Source organism: Mustela putorius, unplaced genomic scaffold (genome assembly GCF_011764305.1).
Source record: "Mustela putorius furo isolate JIRA1106 unplaced genomic scaffold, ASM1176430v1.1 tig00000407_pilon_pilon_pilon, whole genome shotgun sequence".
Lineage (NCBI taxonomy): Eukaryota > Metazoa > Chordata > Mammalia > Carnivora > Mustelidae > Mustela > Mustela putorius.
In genome coordinates, this window is record NW_025421373.1 from 11589648 (window position 1) to 11613252 (window position 23605).

At 45.3% G+C, this 23605-nt stretch overlaps 1 protein-coding gene across 2 annotated transcripts in view; it reads right to left on the bottom strand.

Moving 5' to 3' along the window:
• The window catches only part of LIFR (LIF receptor subunit alpha), a 76597-nt gene extending 54337 nt beyond the window's left edge, over positions 1–22260 (bottom strand). The window contains exon 1 of one of the 2 annotated variants that reach the window (XM_004737990.3): positions 22145–22260. The gene's annotated coding sequence lies outside the window, so the exon portion shown is untranslated. Of the gene's footprint in view, positions 1–21261; positions 21391–22144 lie in introns of those variants that run through there. The other variant, XM_045079489.1, reaches the window with a different exon arrangement.
• Positions 22261–23605: the final 1345 nt, after the last annotated feature.

Here is a 23605-nt window from a genome sequence, read left to right on the forward strand (position 1 = left end):
GGACTCCAGGGAAGAGCAGAGGTAGGGAAACCAGAGCCAGGTGAAACCACCAGTGATGAGGACTAGGGTTCTAAGAGCAGACGTGGAAGAGACAGATTCAGCATCTGTTCTGGAAATGGCAGGGTCTTCCCACTGTGCTAGAGGCAGGACAGTGTGATGATTTAAGAACATGAACTGGACATCTGACCTCTATACATATTTTTTACTACTGTGGACATTGCTGCTGTAAACACTGGGGTGGCATGTGCCCCTTCAAATTACTATTTTTGTATCATTTGGATAAATATCTACTAGTACAATTGCTGGGTCATAGGGTAACTCTATTTTTAACTTTCTGAGGAACCTCCATGCTGTTTCCCAGAGTGACTACACCAGTTTGCATTCCCGCCAACAACCCCTGAACTAGAGGGTGTAACGCTAAGCGAAGTAAGTCAGGCAGAGAAAGACAAATACCATATGACTTCACTCATTATGTGGAATTTAAGAAAGATGACACATTAACACAGAGTAAGGAAAAGAAAAATAGAGATAAAAGCAGAGAGGGAGGCAAACCATACGAGACTTAACTAGAGGGAAAAACTGAGGGTTGCTGAAGAGGTGGGAGGAACGGGCTAAATGCGTGAGGAGCATTAGGGAGGGCACTTGTTACCATGAGCACTGGGTGTACATGCAACAGTCCCATCACTAAATTCTACCCTGAAACCAATAATGCAATATATGTTAACGGACTTGAATTTAAATAAAAATCTAAACAAAACAAAAAAATGGACTGGGGCTCCTAACTCTGCTACTTATTATATGGCCTTAACCTCTCCATGTCTGGATTCTTGGGTGGAGTGGGGATAGTAACTGTATTTTCCATAAGTTTGTTGTAAAGATTAAAAGAGTAAATGTGTAAGGCACTTAGAGTGCCACACATGCACCAGGTGGTGTAAGTTTATTTAGTGTGCTGTGGGACATACAGGGAGAGGAGAGGAAGCAAAGACGGCTATGGATTTGGTGGAAACACAACGACGGATGGCTGGTGGTGCCATATAAATGCTCTGCAGGTACACAGAGGAGACGGCAGTGACTTACTGTTCACAGGCTGTTTACAGACCGTCTGTTTGTATCAGAGATCTGTTTAAGGACTTCAACCTTGACATGTTCCTACTCCTGAAACGGAGACATCCTCTATAGAATGTGAAAGAACTGCCCAGGATTTGAGAGCAACTAACAAAGACACAGATGTCCAAGAAAAAGGGCTTCCACATCTGACACTGAGGGATTCCTCAGAGCAATGATGCTCCTATCCACTCTCGCTGAACGAGGCCGCCAGCTGACAAGTCCTCCCAATGCACTGAGAACTCCAGGTCAGACTGAGCAGGGCCTTGTTTTTATGCTGGAACAGACAACAAAGGATCATAAAACAGACAAGCCAAGCTTAAAACAATAAAAACAAATTCAGAACAAAGAGGTTCCCTAGAAGGAAAATAAAAATTACTCCCGGAGAGAATAGGGATAATGCAGAAAAGAGGAGACCTAAAAAAACCAGGAAAACCACCTCTGAGTAGACTCCCAAAGTGAATACAGCATAGCCATAAAAACTCGAAGAGGATGAGGATGCCTGGGTAGCTAGCTCAGCTGGTGGAGGGTCTGCCTTGGGCTTGGGTCATAATCGCAAGGTCCCTGGATGGCGAGCTCCGAGTCGGGCTCCCTGCTCAGTGGGAGAGCCTACTCCTTCCACCTCTCCTTCTGCCGCTCCCCCTGCTTACACTCTCTCCTTCACATAAATAAATAAAATCTTTAAAAAAAAAAAAAAAAGAAACAACTAAAAGAGGATTCAACGAAAAAGGAATAACGAGAAATAAAAATAACTTACAAGTTAAATGTATTGGTTGATATTAAAAATTTTTTAAAGACAGAACATTGAGCAATCTTTCAGGGGGAAAAAAAGAGACAAAAACAGAACATGTGAGAAGAGATGTTAAGAACAGGGACTTGATATTGGAAAAAAGATCCAACATCGTAACAACTGGAGCCCACAAGGATAATTCAGAAAACACTTTTCTTAGCAAAAGCAGATGGCAAGACCTCCTCTTGGCTATTGCTGAGTACTGTCAAAATTTGTCTCAGGAGACAAATCTCAAGTAGCTTACAGAATTATAACCCAAACAGGCACATATTTCCAAAAGCATTCAATCAACTATTTGCTAGCCGAATGACTCCCTAGTCATTTCCAATGTCACTGAGCTTACAGAGTAGAATGAAAACGTATTCACAATGCCAGTTGCTAAAGTTATAGAATTCCATGGCACGTGCAGGAATAACTGAATAAAGGAGCCCCAACTATGACCAAACCAGAACGGAAACCATCACAAACCATATTCACGGCTGAACATCCTCCTGAAATGAAACCAGCCCCTCACTACAGGTTTGCACTTGTTCCAGGAGAGAGGTGTGTGTCCCATGAAGTGACAGGGCAGGTCCGAGGCCGCGGAGCTCTGGACCAGGTCCTGGGGACACGGGACTCTCGTGCTGGCTCCAGGGCTACAGAGCAGCGTGACTGAGGCAAATCCCTCAATCCCTCCTGGCCTCAGGCTCAGGAGCGAGGGCACAGTGGCCACTTCTGCTCAGGTCCACAGGAGAAACTTCGCAGAGTTAAGGTGTTAATACTGCGCTCCCGCTGACAGGCGAGGAGCAAGCAGACAGACTGACACAAGGTCAGCGCCAGCGGCGGGTGCCAATCAAGGACACGACACCACTGAGAAGGTCAGCGAGGGGCAGACGGGGTGCAGGGTCTGCTTGGGGACAGCAGGACCAATGACGGTGTCACCAACATCTGCTTAACTGAACACAGGCAGGATGTAGAGAAAACTCTCTTCTGTCGGTAACATTGATGTAGAAAATGGTGAGTGTGTCACTTAAGTCATACAACATTATGCTTGTGATCGATCTGACTTCTCTGCTAAGCAAAAATTTTGAGTGGACTCACTTGAGGCCAGGACAGTACAGGAATAGAATGTTCTAAAGTATTTTAAGGGAAAAAGGACCAATGAACCTTGTCTCTGCTCCCTTCGAATAGAAACATTGCCAGAATTTACTATTTTCCCCACTGATGCCTTATTCCTAGAGGAGCACACATTTTTAGAGAGTTTCTGAAATTAGGATCATGGTCCCTTGCTGCAGCCGCAGAGGGCGAATCCAAGTATCCGGAAGGCAAAAGGAGAGCAACTCTGCCCACAGGTGATGCAAACCGGAGCTCGTCAGCCTCACCTAGAGGGGGCAGCAGTGGGCCTCGTTTTGCCAGATTTTTCTGATTTTTCAAGTCAAAGTAGAAACCTGGGAATTTCTATGAAACCCTCAAATTTGTATTTAAGGAACGAATTTGTAGTTTTTAAATATTCTAAAAGCCAAACAAAATAGATCTTCCGACTGTATCCCACCCACGGGCCACTGGTCTGTATCCTATGCAACATAATTATGTTAAAGGATTAAAAAAATGTCAACAAACCTTCTTTTTAAGGAAACTGATCAAGCAGAATCAATTTATAAAACTGTTGGAATGGAAAGAAAAAAAAAACAAAAAACCTGTTCTTTGCTTATTTTGTTTATGTTGTATCCTGACCTCAGCCTTAGGTTGTGACAGACCAACCCCTCGTGCAGAGCTTTCTGGCCCCTCTTGTGAAAACGGAACGTCACAAATGCACTGTGCTTTGCTTTCTCCTCTGCCCTGAGTACTCGGGCTCCAGCCTACATGAGGTTTTGGTCTTTTCCGGCCAGGATAGTTAGAAAAGAGAGCTGGAAGAGGAAAGTAAAGGCAGAGGAGGACCAGAAACTGGGCTCCAGGCAGATTTGGTTTAGTCTGTGTTTTTCTTTTTGGTGGGGTGGGGAGGGGAAGGAGAAATGTGGTGGAGAGCTAGCGCATTCTGCGGCAGGACTCTCCCGCACCAAGGTCAGTAGGAAGAGGCCTGAGAAGCACCTGTGAGGTCAGGAAAACAGAAAATGAAGAGGATCCAGAGCATCTTTTACCTCAAGAGTCTATCCTGTTGCCATCCCAATGAGACCCTTGTCACTGCTTCACAAAAGGAACTGCACGCTGGAGGGAGAAAAGCCACTTAACTACAAGGCAAGATAAACATGTCCCTGCAGATCACCAAACCTGCAGGAGAGGAGATGCTGGTATGTTTACCCCTAGCGAGGGAGACTGAAATGTAAAGTAAACAGCATCCATATTGCTCATTCATACTCTTAGTACCCCTTCTTTCCTCTTTTCTATCAGGGGAGAAAACTACTGTTGAAAAACTGGGACCAGCAGCCTCTCTCCTAACTGCATTCCTCACTTCCAATAACCACCACCCCCCCCCCCCCCCCCCACACACACACACACACACACACACACACACACACACACGATCTTCAGTTCCTGGAGCACTGCCTCTGAAGGCAGCTTTTCAGGAACACACACTGCAGTCAGGGAGACTCGACTGTATTGTAGTGAAGTATCGGGATTTAAGCAGAGTGAGACATACCAATGAGAAACACAAACCTGGCCATTTTGGGAAAGCCGACTGTGACTAGACGTGTAGGGAGACAGTGAAGGTTTTTTCAGGAAGAGAGAAGCTTGAAGGAAGCAGTGTTTTCAAGGGATTAAGAAACCAGTGCAATAACAAAGACACAAAGAATTATATACTCAGCTGCAAGAAATTGAGTTCTCCAGGAGCCGACCAAGTACGCAGTAGAGTGAATTTACAGTTATACCAAAGGACGCCATGGAGAGTAACTGTATAAAAGAAAATCTTAAGAGCTGTCAGGGAGAGGAAGGGCAGCTGTACACGGACTCCGAAATGAGAGCCTGGGACTCTGGCCCAGGACCGTGGGACTTGCTGCCGTGAGCCCAACAAGTCCTCCTCCACGACACAGGGACAGTGCCGGTGCTATCTTCACAGTAGGCTGCCGGGTCAGAGAGAGTAGACACGGGGTGTGTGGTCCCCAAACACAGTGGGGGGCTGGAGGGGGACAGCAGACTTCCTAGAACTAAAGGCTAAAGAGAGCAGCTCCAACATTGCACGGTAAAATGACTTTCATACGTGAATTCTATACTCAAGCTACTAACTGAGAGGATAAAACACATTTTATAAAGCTATGCCAGAGCTCAAAAGATACAATTTCTACCAAAAAAGTGAGTTAGGAAACAAACAAAAAAAAAAAAAAATGAGAAAACGAGAAAAACAATCCACAAAACCGTAGCCCCGAGCCCTCCCAAGCTGCCACATCCCTTTATGACTCCTTACATTTGCACAAATTTTCCTTCTGCCTGGACTTCCTTTCTGGACTGCTCTCTGCCCCCTCACGCAGGGAAACCCTGCCTGGCGATAGGAAGAGCCCACGGTGGCCTCAGATCCTTCTGGGGTTCCCCAGCAGGTCAGCTGCTCCTTCTGTTTCCACAACATGTCAATGACCTACTCCAGGGCCTTCACAATGTGACCCGCTGCCAGCCCTGCTGTCAATGAAGGTTTCCCAGGACCCAGACATGCCCATGTGTCTGCGTGCCACACACACACCCCCCCCCCCCCCCCCCCCGGCTGCTTCCACAGACACTTGCAGGACCGGCAGAGTCTGAAATACTCGCGTACTACCCGGCCCCTTCCAGAAAGCCTGCTGACCCCCACACCAGGGCAGCACTTCCCGATTCTGTCATTCCTCCAGCAGCAGGTAAGAGGATGCTGCCTGCTCTGGGTTCACCGTGAGCCCTGCGACCCAGCGCAGTGCCTGGCACTGGGCAGACCTGCTCCAAAGTGGGCTGCCGGCTGAGCCAAGCACAGCCCAGGCTGGAACCCAAGGCAGAGCTGTGGTTCCCAAACCGGGCCCAGAGGTGCCTGCGAGGCACAGAGGCCAGTGAACTGGGGTATCTCGATGTACTTTTAAGCTGTCAAAAGAAAACAGCAACATCACTGTCCGTCACGGTCAGAACCTTCAGCTCAAGGTAGTTAAGTTTCAACACCAGGCCATACTTCCCTCTCTCAATGATCTTGTATTTTGCAAAGACAGGGTCACTGGTTACTACAATAAAACACAGGCACCATCCATTCAAAAATTCATGTAGAAATGGGAACAAGGGTGACAGTGTTCGACCCGTTCCCAAGGTTTGAGAAGCTACGCAGTGCTCCACAGTTCACACATGCAGCTTTTTAAGAAAAATAAAAATCGGATTTTTAAGAAAAATAAAAATGGGATTTATCTTTTTAATTGTTATGCATTATTTTTCCAAACTGCTACTCCAGTGTCAGGTCATAAATACTAGGTTGCTTGGAATTTAGTACCTCCTAAGAACTGTGAGGCGTTTCTCTTGACCGGGGGGCGGGGGGGGGAGCGCCGCAAAAACAAAGAGACACCAAGAGCCTTGTGAACCCCAAACGTGGGAATCCTACTGTCATCTGAATCCGCAGGCGGGAAAATAATCCTACCACGGACCTTCTGCTGTGTTATAGATCTTTGTGGACTCTGCAGGGGAACATGTTTCCCCCAAAAGAAGCACAGTTATTTCTTGGTCTGTGACTTTGTTTCTCAGGATCCTTAGTTCTTCTCCTTCAGTTCTGGCGATCTTCACCCCAGGGAGATGTCCCCGTTCACTGAAGAGCCCACTCACTATGAACTTGAGCAAGTCAGAACAAATGTGAGTACCTCACTCGGGTGCTCGAATCCTTTGAGGTGCTCGAATCCTTTGAAGTCTTCCCGCTGCTCCAACATCAAGCTCCTGGCCAGCCTCAAGGACAAACCCCTCCAACAGTCTTCTCCGCTCCACCCTACAGCAGGCTGACTACCTCCGGCTCCCCACATTCCCCACAGGCCTTAGGGTCTCCCCTCAAACCACTGCCTCTGTGGGATGGGCCCCTTGGCCTTCTCCATGTGCTCCAGGATCCGCCCGCAGCTCCGCCACGCCGCGCTGACCAGTGATGTCTCCACGCTCGCCTCTGCCCTCCTTGGGGTTGTTAGCGCACTGGGCCTGCACTGGGCCTGCACAAGCCGTCAATGAATGCTAATGATGTCTAGCGACAAAAATGAACTTGCTCTTGCCTCCTCCCACAGGGTGAAACACCCTATTATTATGCCAAAGAAAGGAGCTGAAGGACACCACTCCTGCCAAGAGGGATCTTTAACTTGCTGGGGGAAAAGCCGAAGAGCAGCCAAACTTCAAAAAAGGATCTGAACAGCTCTGCTCCCCACTACCTGGTTCCCCACACTCTCACCAACAGCAAGATGATTATTATTATTTCCTTAATCTCTTCCAACTCTTAGGCCGTAAATGGCATTTCCTTGACTATGGAGTCAGAAGTACGTTTCATAGGTCTATTGGTAATCCTCAATGCTTTATATGTAAGATGCTTATTCTGTCTTTTGCCCATTTTTTCTAATCAGACATTAATCTTTTCTTCACTGCTTGATAAGAAACAAACCCTAACACCATACCATAGCATGCATATGAACTGGTACCAGCATTGCAAATATTTCCAGTTTGTTTCCTTACTTTTCAGTGAGGTTTCTGTTCGACTTTAAGTCAGATTTCCCAATTTCATCCTTTATGGTTTCTGACCATGAACTCTTCTCATGCCAAAGCCGTATAAATGGTCACCTATACAGTTTCCCAGTCTATTTAAGCCTTTTTACATGTGAAAATTTAATCCATATGAAATTAATTTGGATGTAGGACGAGAGTCAGGAACCCAGGCTCCCCCCAGTCCCCAAAGGTCACACTTAGCCTAACACCATCCATTAAATGATCCGTTCCTTCCCCCGCGGACTAGAGATGCCCTGAAGAGAGCGCTTCTCCTCCGCTTCCTGGGGGGACTCCCTTATTAGCCCACTGCTCGCTCTTCACTGAACTGCATTACCTATTCTGCCGCTTACATCGTTCACAACTCATGATCTCCGCATCTGTACTTCCAGGACTGGCCTCTTCCCATTTACAGATTAACCCCGTGCCCACTAGGCAACTGTTTGCTTGTCTATACACCCCCAATTCAAAGGAGGTCCTGCAGGAGTGACAGAATCTTTTGATGCTACATATCCACTTAGATAGCTCTTGGATCCCTCAAAATCTCCACAGGTATCAAATTACACTCACCTTCCCTTCCCGACCTGCTCTCTTCAGTCCTGCTTCAGGGCCCGAGTCTTCTCCTGGGTCACCCCAGCGAGAGTAACCCTAACTCCTCCTCCTTCCCCAGCCCTTCCACTGACTGGTCAGCTCTCCCTCCTAAAGGCGACCTGTCTCACTCCCTGTCCCTCACGCCTCTCTCCACATCCCCTGGCTCTGGCAGGCCCTCAGCAGCATCTTGGCCCAAGAACCTGAGTGCTGGCTTAACCCACCCCGTGGCCTCCAGCTTCCACAGTGACTCTCCTGACTTTGATTAGCTTCTCCGTCTCTGACCCTCACTGTCCCTTCAAGCTCCAACCAGCAGCTCCGACTACAGGTCTGAAGTCAAAGTCAAACTTTGGCCCCATAGTCTGATCCTCCCCTTCGGCTGTTCTTGGGGCATCTTTGCCTCCTGCCTCTCGCAGACATCTCGTCGTGTTCCCGCTGCCCTTCGCTTGGTTTTGAGTTCAAGCATTTCTCACCCCACACCAGGTACTATGGACACTACTCTCTCCTTTCCCCCCACCCTCTCTTCCCATTAATTATGAGCTGCTGAAGAGCAGAACTTATCTTTACAACTCTCTTGCATCTAAAGGATTTTTTATATGCACTATATATTCCAGATCTATTTAGTGAATTGAACAAATCCATCCACACAGTGTCTTTGGGGAGGACTGAAAATACTTTGGTGACATCCAATTGTTTCTTTAACATTCTGAAGAGAAAGTTGAACGGTAGGCTTTTGAATACACCTGTCGGCTACAGAAAACTTTATGAATAAAAAAATAAAATTGGGTCAAATTGTTGTAGGCTTTAAAAAAAAAAAACTAACATAGAGTTAAATGATCTTTAAAGTCCTTTCTAAATTCTAAAAGGGAAACACATACTATGTAATAGTTTTGTGTGGTTGAAATGCTGGTTTTAGCGAAGTCCTCTGTGATAATACAGAACTTTACAAATATTATTTTTCAGACACCATGCACTGTTAATGCACTATTTACTATAGTCACTGTTTTAAGTTATTTAAATGCAATTATCAGATTGAAGCCCCATAACCATCCGATGAGGTCAGTATCATTATTCTCCCCTTCTTTTTAACAAGGAAAATGAGGCACAAAGAGGTTTTTGACACTTGCCTGAGGTCACACAGCTATTCAGGGGCAGAACTTGCATCTGAATCCAGGCCTGATTACCAACTTCACCTCTGCACCGGTGACACAAAAATGAAAAACGTGGTGTGGAAAACTCACTGAACCGGAGTCGCGAGTCCTGGGCTTCAGTCCCTAGTCCACCACGGCCCAGGTGGCAGGTATGTGACCTTAAATGACTCTCCTCACCTCTCAAATCACACAATGATGATCCAGGGCCTACCTTCCCTATTTTCCATATGCTAAGAAATGCAGAGCTGTTTTAGTCTTGGGACACCTTGTCACCTTGAACTAGCAGATCTGGAATGCCAGGAGGGACGCTGCTCTCCTCCACGCTGCCCAGCTGACCACTGCTCCTGGGGGGCGAATTCCACCTGCTCTCCCAAGCACTGCCAGTCATCACATCATGTCCAAGGTCAAACAGCCTACGTTCAGGGAACAAAAGAGCAAATGGCTACCACCTTCCTATTCTCCTCCCAACTCTGAAGTACGCTCCTACCTGGTTAGCTCTTTAACTCAGCAGACAAGTGCAAACTCAAACCTACTTGGAGGACCAGCGCGATGCAGTGAGTGAGGCCGGCCACAGGGACGAACACAGAGTGCACAGCTGTGGCAGATAGCTCCCAGATGCGGCCTTATTCTAGACAACTGCCATGTAGGAAACATGGGTCCAGTGCAGTTGAGACCTTCAAGGGTTTCAAAAAGGGACAGGGATGCAGGTTTGGTTTGGTTTGGTTTTGTAATGTGAAATCGCCTTATTTTTAAATGCTGGCAAGTACTTCTTTATGAAACACTATGTGGGCCAAAGAAAACACATCTGTAGGCCAAGTACAGTTCGTAGGGCACCAGTTAACAACCTGTTTTCAAAATGTATTGGCATTAAAAAATTCTTGACTTGCTGTTGAAATAATCTTAAAATATAAACTGTTTCAAGATTTGTATTTCAGTGTACAGATATTGACGAAAATGCGCCTGAATGTTTTCTTAACATTCTTTGGGGCTGGACTCTCAAAGCTCTCCTTTCCCAAAGAATTCAAATGGTCCTTTTCTGTTCTTCAGGGTATTATTTCATTCCAGATCTCCAAGTGCTAAACATCACCTTAGAATGCAAATGCTTCTCAAAAGAAAAAAAAAAAAAAAAGGAAAAAAAGAATGAAAAGAGAAACTTTAGCTTTTGACCACCATCAGCAGCATCTTCAAAGCTTTTACAAGCCCAGGACTTCATCTTATACTCACTTGAAACTTCTAACAGAGTGGAACAGAGAATGAAAAATGCAACAGAATTGATTTCTGGCCAGACTGTTTGGGAAAGGGATGTTCTGTGGGCCGTACTATCAAGAAAGCAGATTCTACAGATGAGAGCCACGTGCGCTTGACGCTGATCCCGGGTAAGAAATACAGAACATGTCAGAAAAGGGACCCTAGGCCAAAGTACTTCAGCCCCACCGCACCCCCTCACCTGATGAGGATGCGCACCTGGGAAATCAAGCACCAGAAACAGGAGGTATTTGAAGAGTATCTCTTCTAAATGCCTGAAGGGTCCTTACGAGCAAGAGATACAGGTTGTAGACGAAAGAGTAAAGGGTTTTTTTCACTACCACATGCTCAACCTTACTGGAGGGGGGCTAATTATTGGATGCTGGACAAAGATTAACAGACATGACAGTTCTGCTTTTCTTGACCTTTTCAATAATGAACTGGATGCTGACACAGGAATCACATTCATCAAATCTAAGGATAAAAAAATGGGCAAAACAGCAAATATGTTGCATTTAAAAATGAGGATCCTAATAAACTAATTCAGTCAACTAGTCCAAAAGATAATTTAGCAGTGCTCATTTCAGGGTCCGAAATCAAATGATGCAGAGGCTGACGACAGCATCCCATGCAGAAAGTGAAACACAGGCCGGGAGAGACATGATTTAGCAGTAACACATGGGAAAAACAGACGACGGATCAAGTAGAATGGACCAACAATGGCATGTAACTGCTGAAACAGGGACAAGGACAGCTCTTGTGTGTCATTTCACCACAATGCCTAAGACCCTGTCCTCCAGTGGCAGCAAATTGGGAGGATTCACTTCCAGTCTGAAAAATCAGCCAGTAGGTAATCCAACAGGAAGGTGTTCTTCATTCCAAACCTAAGCGGTTACTGTCTTTCCTACTGCCCAAATCGTTTAAAGTTCTTGCTTCAACATAAATCTCACTCCACATGGTCTTATCCCATCTCTCCGTGGGTGTGCCTGCTCCCAGCTGTCTTCTCACCTTCACTGAGGGACAAGTGACCGAACAGGATACATCTCACGTGTACAACCTGCTCATGTGATGATATACACAATGAAATGACAACACGATCAGGTTAACAGACATGTCTACCACCTCACAGTTACCTTTTTGTGTGTGGAAGGGGTAAACGCGCTTAAGATCTGGTCCCACAGCAATTTTCAAGCATACATTACGAACTTAACTACAGGCACCATGCTGTCCATGAGACCCCCAGAACTCCCGCATCTTGTAACTCAAAGTTTGTACCCTGTGGCCAACATCTTCCAGACTTCAACTGCTCCCTATTTTATAATACCACCCACGCTCAGGGACCTCTTGAACACTTAGCAACCTAAGGGTAGGGCACCAGCAGAACTGTGTTCGGGAGCTCTGAGGACATGAGAATGCTTCTGCTGAGTCTAATCAGAAGCTTCAAGAAAGGGCAGGGCAGACTGGGTATGAGAGGAGCTTGCTGTCTTCCCACTGTGTGTGCTGCTGGTGTTAAGAAGGAAAATCCAGACAGACTTGAGGGACTGGGCCTGCTGGGGACCTCTTCCCCTCAGCCTAGGCGACTGCAGGGCTCCTCACTGGCTCTGGATTCCCAAGCCTTCCACGGCACAACCAGGAGTCATCTTTCTGAAATGCTGGTCTCATGTGCCTGAAATTTTCCATCACTCTCCTGACCCACTGGAAAAGGGGCCAACTTTAGCTGAGACACAAGGCTCTCCACTGCTTCATGCCACCTAACCTCCCACCTTTGCCCACAATGCCCCTGTGCTCGGGTCCCACCAAATATGCCAGACTGGGCTGTCCTGTGTGTCACCGCACATGATGTGTGCTCTGCCCAGAATCTGTCCTTGCCCATTTAACAAAGAGCAACACACCCTTCCAAACTAAGCTCGCGCTGCCCCACATCCAACGTCCCCCACTGTCTTTTATTATTGGTCTCCAGAACAGAGACAAATTTCAGTTGCCATTTACTATCTAGATTGTCACTGTTGCCCACCTCATAGTAAAAGATATTTCTTATTGTCTCTCCCAAAAGCACAAAGACAGCAGGCAGATCAGACCCACTCAGCCAGGCACCTGACCTTCACTGCACCTGTAAGCATTTGAGCTTCTGATCCCAGCAATACACCCCTTGGAATATCTGAGAAGAGCAACCACAGCCCTGACTATGCGGCAGTGAGCTGAAAAGTTCCCAAACAGAGACATCTGTACTTTTATCAAAGCTGGCATTTGAGAAAAGGCAAGCGGGCTAAATGCAATGTCTACCCAACAGCCTCCTGTCTGCATGTCAACACAGCCTGGCTGCTCTCTTCTTGCCAATACATACCCAGTCCGTCCCACTGAGAGAGAGAAAGAGTGCTTCTTTCTGGAAAGCGATCGCCCCTCAACCAAAAAAAAAAAAAAAAAAAAAAAGGAAAGCTACTGCTGGTTCCAGTGGGGGCGGGAAGGAGGGAGTAAGGTGGACCATGGAAAGAAAGCAAGAGAGCAGGCAGAAAAAACATGAGATAAGTGACAAATAAAATGTTGGTTCTGCTGGTGCCTCTGACCTGTGACATGACTTAACCTTCCATGCATTTTAGAGGCACGAGGAAAAAAGACTGGTGAAACCATCTTCTTTTATTAGGGCCAGATGAGGGAAAACATGAAATGCAAGGTCACCGCTTGTCATGAAAGTTCTGAGGCTTCCTTCGTGACTGCTGCGGCTACTTTAGGTCAGAATTTGTCAACTGCTGCCAACTTCAGAACTGTCCTCGCATTAGGAAATTCCAAAATTAATGCCGTTTGGTGTATTTTAAGCTGCATGCTTTATTGCCCTCATCCTCAGTAAGATCACAGGCTAGAATTTCTCAAATGGGATGCCCATGAATTCCATTCGTCCTGAATTTATTAGTAGGAACCCATCTCAATAATTTTATAAAAGATAACATCAAAAAGGCATGTCCTTCACAGAAGAAACACGGTCCCAATTTTAAGACTATCAGCCTAGGATCTTCTCACAAGTGTATCATGTAAATCATCAGTAAATCCTCAGTGAAGGAAATAACCTTCTCTGCTCCTCATGTCATTTGTAGAGTAAGCAGGAGACAATGTTTGTGTTCACTGAAAAGAAACATCACAACAAAGTTTCTTTCAGAACTGCAGGAGAGGAAATAAGGCCTGCCTGTCAGTTGTGGCAATACCATTTACTGAGTGTGTGTGAGTGCACCTCCTGGCCGGGCCCTGCCACCATACTGTACACTTTCCATGTCCTGCGAATGAAGGGGAATACCTGTCCTGGCCTCTGCTCTGTAGCTGAGCCTACCCACTGCCTGGGGAGTTGAAAAAAAAAAAAAAATGCCCCTAACAGTTACTGAATGAGTTCATCACATTTCATTCCAACTCTACAAAAGGAAAGATCCGATCTTGACCTTCAAGAACTTACCACACAAGACTACTAAAGACAGAAACAGAAGGAGGAGGGGGAAAAAAAAAAGCTTTAAATTCAAAATAAAATTTCTTGGCAATGGAAAGAATTTCGGTTTTAAAGTAAATAAAAATTCAGCAAAATTATTTCCCAGTGACCAGAAGCAATGAAATATTTTGTCAGAATGTCCCAAAATGCTTTTCACAAGAGTCTGATAGAACCTGTAAAACAAGTTATTCTGCTTAGAAATTCTGTATTAATAGGAACATAATATTGGCCTTAATCATATCAGATTAGTGAAGTCAAGATAACATTTATCGAACACAACCTGCACATACCTGAGTTGGATAGCATTGTTCCCATTTTACAGACAAGCACAGAGACACAAGACACAACTTGCTCAAGTTCACATAACCCATAAATGGGAAACAGCATCTAATCCCATTCTCTTAACTATGTAACATGCTTTAGATAAAAGAAATCAGGAATATTGTAATAAAAATATAATAGTCACCTGCAATTTCAACACACAAAGATAATCTCATCTAACATTTGGTATATAATTTTCCTGGCATTTTACCAAATTGTATACACAGACACACACACACACACACACACGCTCATTCTCTCGTATTTACCCTCCAAAACAAATAGCCAAAAAATTTAGGTCAATTTACACATGCCATTTTGCAATCTGCTTTTTCAGTTTGCAAATTCTGATTTTCTTTCACATCAGTAAATTACTCCCCTACCTCACTGTTAATAAATAAAGGGTTCTCTGTTACATGTACATACCACAGTATTTGTAGCTAATCTCCCTATTATTGAGCACTTAAACTGTTTCTAATTTACAACTATCATAAACAAAACTATGAAAACCATTTTTGCAAATTAGAGGGGTTTTTCTCTGTGTACTTTGTGGGGAAGTCACCAGAATCTGGAATGTGTTTTTCCCAAACTTCAGAGAGCACCCCCTTACCAATTTTGAGACGCTCCACCAAGCAGACTTCCACCAAGAGTCACTGCTGGGGAGAAAGCTACCGATGTGAATACAGTATCTGTAAACACTGTGTAGGTAAGAACCACTGCTACAGATTGGTCTCTGTACACATACTTATTTCTTTTTCCTTAGTTTAAATTGCTCGTGATGGAAATGCCTGACTAAGGGACACTGCACATTTTTGAGGCTTTCCATGAGTAATACAAAATTGCCCTCCTGGAAAGTTATGACAATTGAAACACCCACCAGCAGCATTTGAAAGTGACAATTCCCCAAACCCACCAGTTGGCTAGACTGGTTTTTAAACAATCAAATCCCTATATAGCCTCAAGTTTTAAAAATAGTGAAACTATTAGTAAAACATATCTAGAAAAACAGCAAACAATTCAGACAACAAATGCTGTATTTTAAAATACGTATGTTTTCGAGTAGGAAATAAAAGACATTAATGACATCAAATCCCAGCCGACTGAGCTTACGAAATGACAATTTGAAAATTTAGTGAAATCAGGCTCAGTAAGGTACCACGCTGCTAAGTAAAACCCCACATCTTCACTTGCCTATCTGGCTAATAATAGGCTTAATACTGAAGGGTTTAATAGCAATATGCCATATTTTTTAAACAGAAACTCATGAAATTGTATATTCTTTCAAACTTTATAAATACTGTACTATCTTATAGTCAATATGGCAATCTGAAGTTGTTAAAATCCTGTAGATATTCATTTATCAACAAATATCCTAATGCCTACTATGGGCTGGACAATGTTCTCTATTGAGGACACAGTGATGGAGCCCACAAAGTCCCTGCATTCAATGAGCAGCTATTCCGGCGGGGGGGGGGGGGGATGTTCAGGACCCTTCAGGGAAGAATCAGCAAATCATGGTTACAGTGCCAGTCTGGAACCACTGGATTCTTGGGCAAACTGTAACCTCTCTGGATCTTCATCAGTGAACTAAGACGTTTACCAGATGACCCACGACTTCTGGCTCTCAAATTCCAGACTTTGTTCGGTTTTGTTTGAATGTTTAAGTTCTTATTACTGACAAGAGCTCTGCATTTTAAGCTCTATATAGTACCACAAAATCTGAACATAGATTTCCAAAAAAGATAATTTTACATCTACAGTAAACAGTAAAACTCTGGTGGACCCAGGTGTCTTCAAAAAATCAACACAGGACGGGTTCCAATTAGATGAAGATGTAAGCTCCCAACTTTAATGGTTTCTTTGAAGAGGTTTCTGAAACGCCCCTGCCTCCTTCCCTTCTGTAGGGCACTATAAATACTGAGAGAATGAGATGTGAAACAGGACCTCACTGGTACCGCAGAAGCCTCCTAGCTTGCGGCCAGGAATGGCTGGCACCGCTTTCAGGAGGCACCCTGGTGCCCTCAGGGACTGCAGCACGGGTGGACCTCACTCCTTTGCAGTTTACACCCACCCTCGACTCAGTGGACACACAGCATTCTGTCTGCAGAACGTCTACAGCTCACGGCCCCATTAGCATTTCTAATATTAGAAATGGGAAGCACTTCTTCTGCCACCACTTGTTATTTTCCACCAGATGTTCCTGCCACCACCATTTCAAAGTGTCCTCAGATCCACAGTCTCCCTGCGGGCTGCTTCGCACAGCAGTCAGAGGAAATGCACATCAAGGGGCCTCAGCCTCCAAATCCCCCCTTTAGGGAAGTGCCACACGCACACTTTCAGGAAGTGATATCGCCTCCTTGTGGTTTGTCCAGATACTGCCACTTAATAATCCAGAGAGAATCTCAATGACCGGCACAGAGGATGATTCCAAGATTCTTCTGCACCTGGCCTAGAAACCAGGAGAACGGTTGTAAAAGCCAAGATTTTTCTCACCTCAATGCAAAATTCCATGAAAAATACACCCACCAGAGATTTTTTCTCAACTTTCAACATAAAACCATAAAACGGTATCTGATAAACACCTTTGCTCAAGTGAGGGACCTGAGCAGCAACGACTGGTGAGAGGGTTTATGTGCTGTAATGTTAGATAATGTAAGACAAATCTGAATTCCTGCATCTCTATCGTATACAGAGGAAACAGAAGGAAAGTAGTAGAAGTACTTTAACTCAACCATCTAAGCCACTAAGTCACCACAACCAGTTACATATAAAACAGATTGTGGACATGCTTCGGCTACATGAAGAGCTTTTACTGCAGGGACAGTGACAAAGGACAAAGCTGATTCTCCTTAAGCCTTAGAGGAGTCATGGAAGCCATCCTTTACATAGTGTTTGCGCAGAGCTTATGAGAAAAAACTGGAAAGATAAACCTAGACACAACTTATTGGTTCTGGCATCAACCAATCAGAACAGCAAATTAAACAACTCAGAACCCTCATTCCACAAGATGACAAAACTCCTAATGGCAGACAGAAGCCAAAAAGTCACGGTCAAGAGAAAGATAACAGATTCTTATTAGACATGTATAACAATTATTTGGCTCAAAACTCATTTCCCACGCTTTCAATTAATATAAAGGAATATGTATTTAGAATGACAAACAGATTAGAAGTTGGGAAGAGGAAATACCACGGTTCCTGATAGTCCCTAAAATAGAACATGAACACATTCTTCCTGTGAGAATAAAGTACCTGCATAGAGCACATATATGTTATTTGCACATTAGCCTGACATCTGCCCAAAGGAATTAATGTATTCAGTATACAAAAAAGGGGGGGCATCTTTGAAAATTTTATACTAAAGCAGCTAGCAAATCTACTGAAATCAAGATGAAACTTCTGACTATATCACTCAGAAATCACTATAATGTCCTGGAAAATTAGGTAGGTTTTTAAGGCTTCATGCTTTAATTTCATGGAAAAGCAGTCAAATGCAACCAGTGTTTAAAAAAAAAAAAAACAAAAACCTAACTTTGAGAGGATGATATGTGTAACTGATTTGGTAACATCAAGGGCCAGAGCCAAAATGGAAAGCTCAAATGAAACTCCTGAATCTAAGCAGTTTGACCAAACCTAAGCTATTCCTGGTGGTGAGGAAGAATGGGGAGCGATCAAACCCCGCCCATTCTCCTGGAGCATCCGGCAGGTGGAGGACCACCACCATCCAAGGCCTATTCCATGTCAGCAAACATTCCTTCACACACACGTGAACACCCAGTGTACCAAATGCAGTGCCTGATGGCTCCGGCCTGCCCCCATTCCCTTTCCATCATAAACCCCAGCCACAGAGACAGCCCCAGTACCTCCCAAGAGAGGGGCTCAGACCGCCCCCTGCAGGGCCTTTGCACTTACTGTTCCTTCTGCCTGAGCCACTCTTCCTTCAGACCTCTAAACACAGATGTCTTCCCTCATTCAACTCTGTTCAAATCTCTCCACCTAAGAGCTAGAGTGTTCCAGGGCAGCTCAATCTAAAATAACGGCCCCCATTCTGCCCCTCTTCACTAGAGCAACTCTTACTACTCTCCCAGTACATAGCACTATTTGGTATTACCGCCCTTATTGCTTCTCTGCTTTTTCTTCATCTCCCCCAGTAAGATGTGAACTCATTTACAGCGAGTCTGTCTACCCTGTGCACCACGATATCTGCAGTCCCCATCAAGCTGTCTGCAATGTAACAGATGCTCCTATATACTTATTTAATATTTAGGCAATATTAACAGTTTTGTACTACAATGGTAGGTGCCACCTAATAAAGGGAAAACACCTTAAATGCTAGAAGAGTTGATCAGTTGGAAAAAACTAGAGCTTACAGGAGTCTTAAAACACTAAAAAATAAATATAATGAACATTTACAGGTCAACACTGGCTAATGCTCAACTTTTATGATGTATTAGGCACAATCTCTAGGATCAGCAGTACAACTTATTTTATTAAGTCAACAACATTAAATAGGAAATATTAGTGATAATCTACAGAAGGCAGGCATTTTAGTGCCTAATGGTAAATAAGCCCTATGGAACCAAAACTGCCTTCATCTTCAATTTAATCAAAGGCACAGTCTTTTCTCCAGGTTTGGAAATATTTACCCTCTTTTAAATTTTTCTTACAGATTCTTCTTTAGAGTTTATGTATGGTTTGGGGTTTTTTTTTTTTTTTTCCCTCAGAACAAAGAGGCAGGGTGTTAAATCAAGGTGTATGACTTTAGTTCCTGGCCATCATGGATCAGGCTTCCCCACAAAGACACCAAAGATCCTAATGGATCACTATGAAATTATACAAAAGCAAGAGGTGTATACTGGAGAGTAAGGGCATTTGTTTCCTGGAATGTGAGGCAAAGAAGTCAATTACTGCTCCTCTGGGCCTTTGGGAATAATTAAAATCCACTTAAAAACCTTAAAAACGATTGTTTTACAAAAATTTTATAACAAGGTATTAGAAACAATCTACACATATCTCAATAAAATGGAGATTAAATAAATAATGGTTCAACCCTTACTGGAGTACTCTCAGCAGCTCTTACAGAATTAGACAGCTCTTAAGTACTGATAGAGGGACTGCCAAGATTTAGTACTCTAAGGGAAGGGCTTGGAGCTGGTGCAGAACAGCTTATACAATGTGTCCTCATTTGTGGAAAGACAAATATAAAGAACACATACAAAATGTTTATACTAGCATAAGCTATATCTGGAAAGATATACACAAGGAACTAGTAACCCTGGTTCCTGGGGAGAACAGGGTGCTATGTTTCAGAGAGGGGAGAGAGATACATAGTTTGTGCTCCAGATCTTTTTATGTCTATTCAATCTCCTACAGTGGGCACAGAGTGCCCGTCGCACAAATTAATCCAATAAATTTTAGTATCAGAATAATTTATACTATTGCCAACGTATTATTCAGGAATGATCATCAAAAGTACAGGCTTTCAAAAATCACAGAAGTTTCACTTGACAGCAAGAGTTCCTGATCGTTAATTCCCAGAAGAGAATCCAAGTCTCCACTAATTAGAGAGGCTAGCTTGTGATCTCACCTATTACAAAGCAAATAAGCCTCAATTCAATTCTTGGAAGGGAAAGAGCTGCTAAGTTCACCTTGAAAGCATACCTCGTATTTAAATTGAGCTTGTTACTACCTAATGAAGCCTCCAAATTAACACAGTTTCCACCTAATGATAAAATAGAAAGTCAATGTAAAAAACAAGAGTAGAGTCTGGAGTTTCTGAAAACACTATACTACTTATTCCCCTCTTCTGCCAGGCTTAGACAAGGAACCCTCTGATATTAGTGAAAGAGGATTTCACATCTGTGGCAAAATAATAATTTTAAGGGGAGGGGCAAGCATCATTTGCACTGTACAAACGCTTTAATTTTTCATTTGTAAGGGATGGAAATTTGCTTAAAACTCAAGTTAGGATTCATTTGTGGACCCCTGACTAAAGGATAGTACTATATCAACATTAATTTTACTCCAAGCAAAACTTTTAAATGAAAGACAAATCTGAAACTGAAAATGAACATGTCAGAAGACAAACCTTAAACTGAAACCCTTCTGCTGAAAAATTTGTTAAAAGAACACATAAAAAGAAATGCAAAAAATTAATTTCTATACAAATGCTACTCTATAATCGTACACGTTGTATCAATATTTGCCTGCATTAAACACCCTCCACAAAAAGGCACACTAAGATACCCAACTAAGAATAAAAGACCTTATATATATATACTTCGGTAGCGGAAGATGGGGACCAGAATCACATTATTCAAGCCCAGACGTAAATGCACAACCACTAGAAATGCAGTTTTCTGTCGGGGTAAGGATTCAAGATTCCAGCTCCCCACTTTCAGACAATGTTATCAGAAGCCGCATCTTTCATGAAACCCAACTTTGATCACTAACGCTTTAACTCTGGGTTTTTTGAGTCTAGTGCCTTCGGATATAAACACACAAAAATACAGGTAGGTCAAATACAGTATAAATAAGGGAAGAAGGGAGGAAGAAGTGGTTTCATGAAGAGCTGAAGTACGGGGTCACGAAATCAATCGGTTGATTCCATCTCCAAAGTTAAATAAATATTAAAGCTCCCTCCCATCCCCCAGGTAGCCTATGGTCTCAGAACTTACTGCCCTATGTGGGGCAGAAGTTCGCGACCGCGGAGTAGGCGCCCTCCGGGACGCGAGGTGGCCCAAGGGCGCGCGGAGAGCGGTGCGACCCGGAGCGCTCCCCCTCCCCCCGTCCCTCCTCGCGGACGCCCCCAGACCAGAGCCGACCGCAGCGCTGCCCTCCACCCCGCCCGAGCCGCCAGGCGCTCGCGGCGACGCGCCCACGGGACCGGGCTCCGGGCTCCCTGGCTCCCGCTCCCCACGCCCCGCGCCGCGCCCACCCGCCTCCGGCACTCACGGGCCGCTGCCGCGCCGCTATCTCGCCATCCCCCGCCGTCCGCTCGGCCGCGTCGGCCGCCGCCCGGGGGCTGCCCGGAGTCCGCAGTCGCCCGGGGACTGGAGGCGAGGAGGAGGGGGGCCGGGCACAACCCGCCGCCGCCGCCGCCGCCGCCGTCGCCTCGCCTCCCCTGCCCCAGCGCCGGGCTGCTCCAGGCGGCCACGGGCTTGGGGCCGCCCGCTGCCTTCCGCGAGCCCGGGGAATCGCCTCCGCCGCCAGAGCCTGCTGGAGGCAACGCTAACGGCCACGGCCACGGCCAAGACGCTTCAGCCGGGACTGCGGCGCGCGGGGGCGGTGCCTGCACGCCGCTCGGCGGGGGGCGCTGCTGTCCCGGCCCCGCCCCCAGAACCGCCCCGCCCCGCCGCCCGCGCCCCGCGCGCCCCCGCCGGAAGCCGCCCGCGCGCCCCCGCCGCCACAACCCCCCTATACTCTCCCGCGCCCGGCCGCGCGCGTCCGGCGCTCGCCTGCGGGGCCGCCCCTGGGAGATGGAGGAGTGCGGCGGCGCGCGGAGCCAGAGCGCCAAGGGTGACGCTTCCGCGGAGAGTCCTGGCGGGAGGGAGGCCGATCTCGGAAGGTCGTGGAGGAGCTGGAGAGAGCGAAGCGGACGGGGCCGGTGTAAAGCCTTACGGAAGGCCGGCCGGCCGAGCGCGCGGCGGCCCTGCGGGGAAGGAGAGTGGCCCCCCAAATGCTGTCAGTGCCCATTGCCCAACATTGCCTAGAGGATTGGAAAGTGTGGGGCCGTGTTTTCGCCTTCCCTGTAAAAACCCATGAAAACCAGCTTCTGCGCCTCCTCGGGGGTGGCGGTTGGGGGGGGGGGGGCGATCGCTTAGCTTTTTTGAGTTACCTAAAATGCGCCCAGCGCTGGGGCCCTGCTGCTCAACACCTTCCTTCTCGGTGGTGCAGGGCTCCCTCCGTCCTGGAGGGCCCGCGGGGGTATTCTGATAATATCCTGGAGCCATCTAGCCTTGCCTCCAAGGCGTGGTGGGCTTATTTGTACAGGGAAGAAACGGATCCCTTAATGGGGTGAGATTTTTTCCTCCATGCATTGTTCCCATTTCCGTAGTTTCACTTGGCCTGGATTTTCTTCCAGAGTAATGCACCAAATGAAATTAGCTGGAGAACGCTTGATGGCGCAGAATCATGGTTTGAAGATGTTTACACTCAATGCCGGACGCGTTTGATGGTGTTCTCTTCGGCACAGTTAATTTTGCAAAGTTCAGAAATGTGCCAGATAGAGCCCTTGGCACGCAGAGTCACAGGGCTCTGCAGACACACCTTCGATAGGAAACCAGCTTGTTTGTTTTCATTTGTAATTTATTTGCTACACCAGCACCAAGGCCGGTGCTAGAGAACTTTGGGTGAAATTCTCACAGTTTTTAAATTGGCAAAATGAAGCTTATTTTCTGAAATAACATTTCCTTGTTGATAATGTAACTAAAATGGGCAACAAAACACCTGCAAGAATGTTCATGGAAAAAGTAAGCTTTAGAGACAATAATATGGGTTTCACAGTAAGACATGGTCCCTGCTAGTATCCTAAGGGCCAACTCCATCCATGTGCATATTTTATTTTACTTTTTTATTCCATGCGCGTATTTCGAACACCAAAACTAAATGCTGCCTATTGTCCCTAAGATCTTGTTTGGAAAACATGCTTCTATTAAATGTACCTGAAGCTCTGTTTAGGATGTACCACGTTGCTTTTTGTTTATCCCTGTTCTTGAGTCCATGATGGTTTGGGAAATTTATCATTATTCGTATTGGGGACTCCTACAACTGTCTTTTCCAGTAGGCACAGTACCTAGGTTCCATAATAGTTTAGGGTGCAGTTTCAAAGGGAAAAAATTAACATTAAGATTTAAGAAAGTGTTTTAATATATTTTAAAGAATTTGTCTTTATACTAATACAATGCTAAAATATAATTTTAAATTTTTTTTAAATGGAGGAAGGTATTCAACAGAGGCCTAGAGCCCCCCAAATCATGTGGCCTTGTTTCCTGGGATTGAAAAGTTCCTTTTTATGAAACAAATTTGCAGTTTTAAGCACATCAAATGCTAACTTTTATGACTTTGTTTTCCAGATAGAAAGGAAGAAAAAAGAGAAAGGAGAACATTTGGGGGAATACTGCCTAGCCTAGCATCCATTGGTTACATACCATGTACCCAGAACTGTCTATTACTCCTTTAATACTCCCAACTCACCTGTAAAATAGGTACTATTATCACACCCAGGCACTGATGCAGTTTTTGGTGAGGCCTGAAAATTGGGTAGTCCTCTTAAAGAAAAAGGCATAAAAAAAAGAAA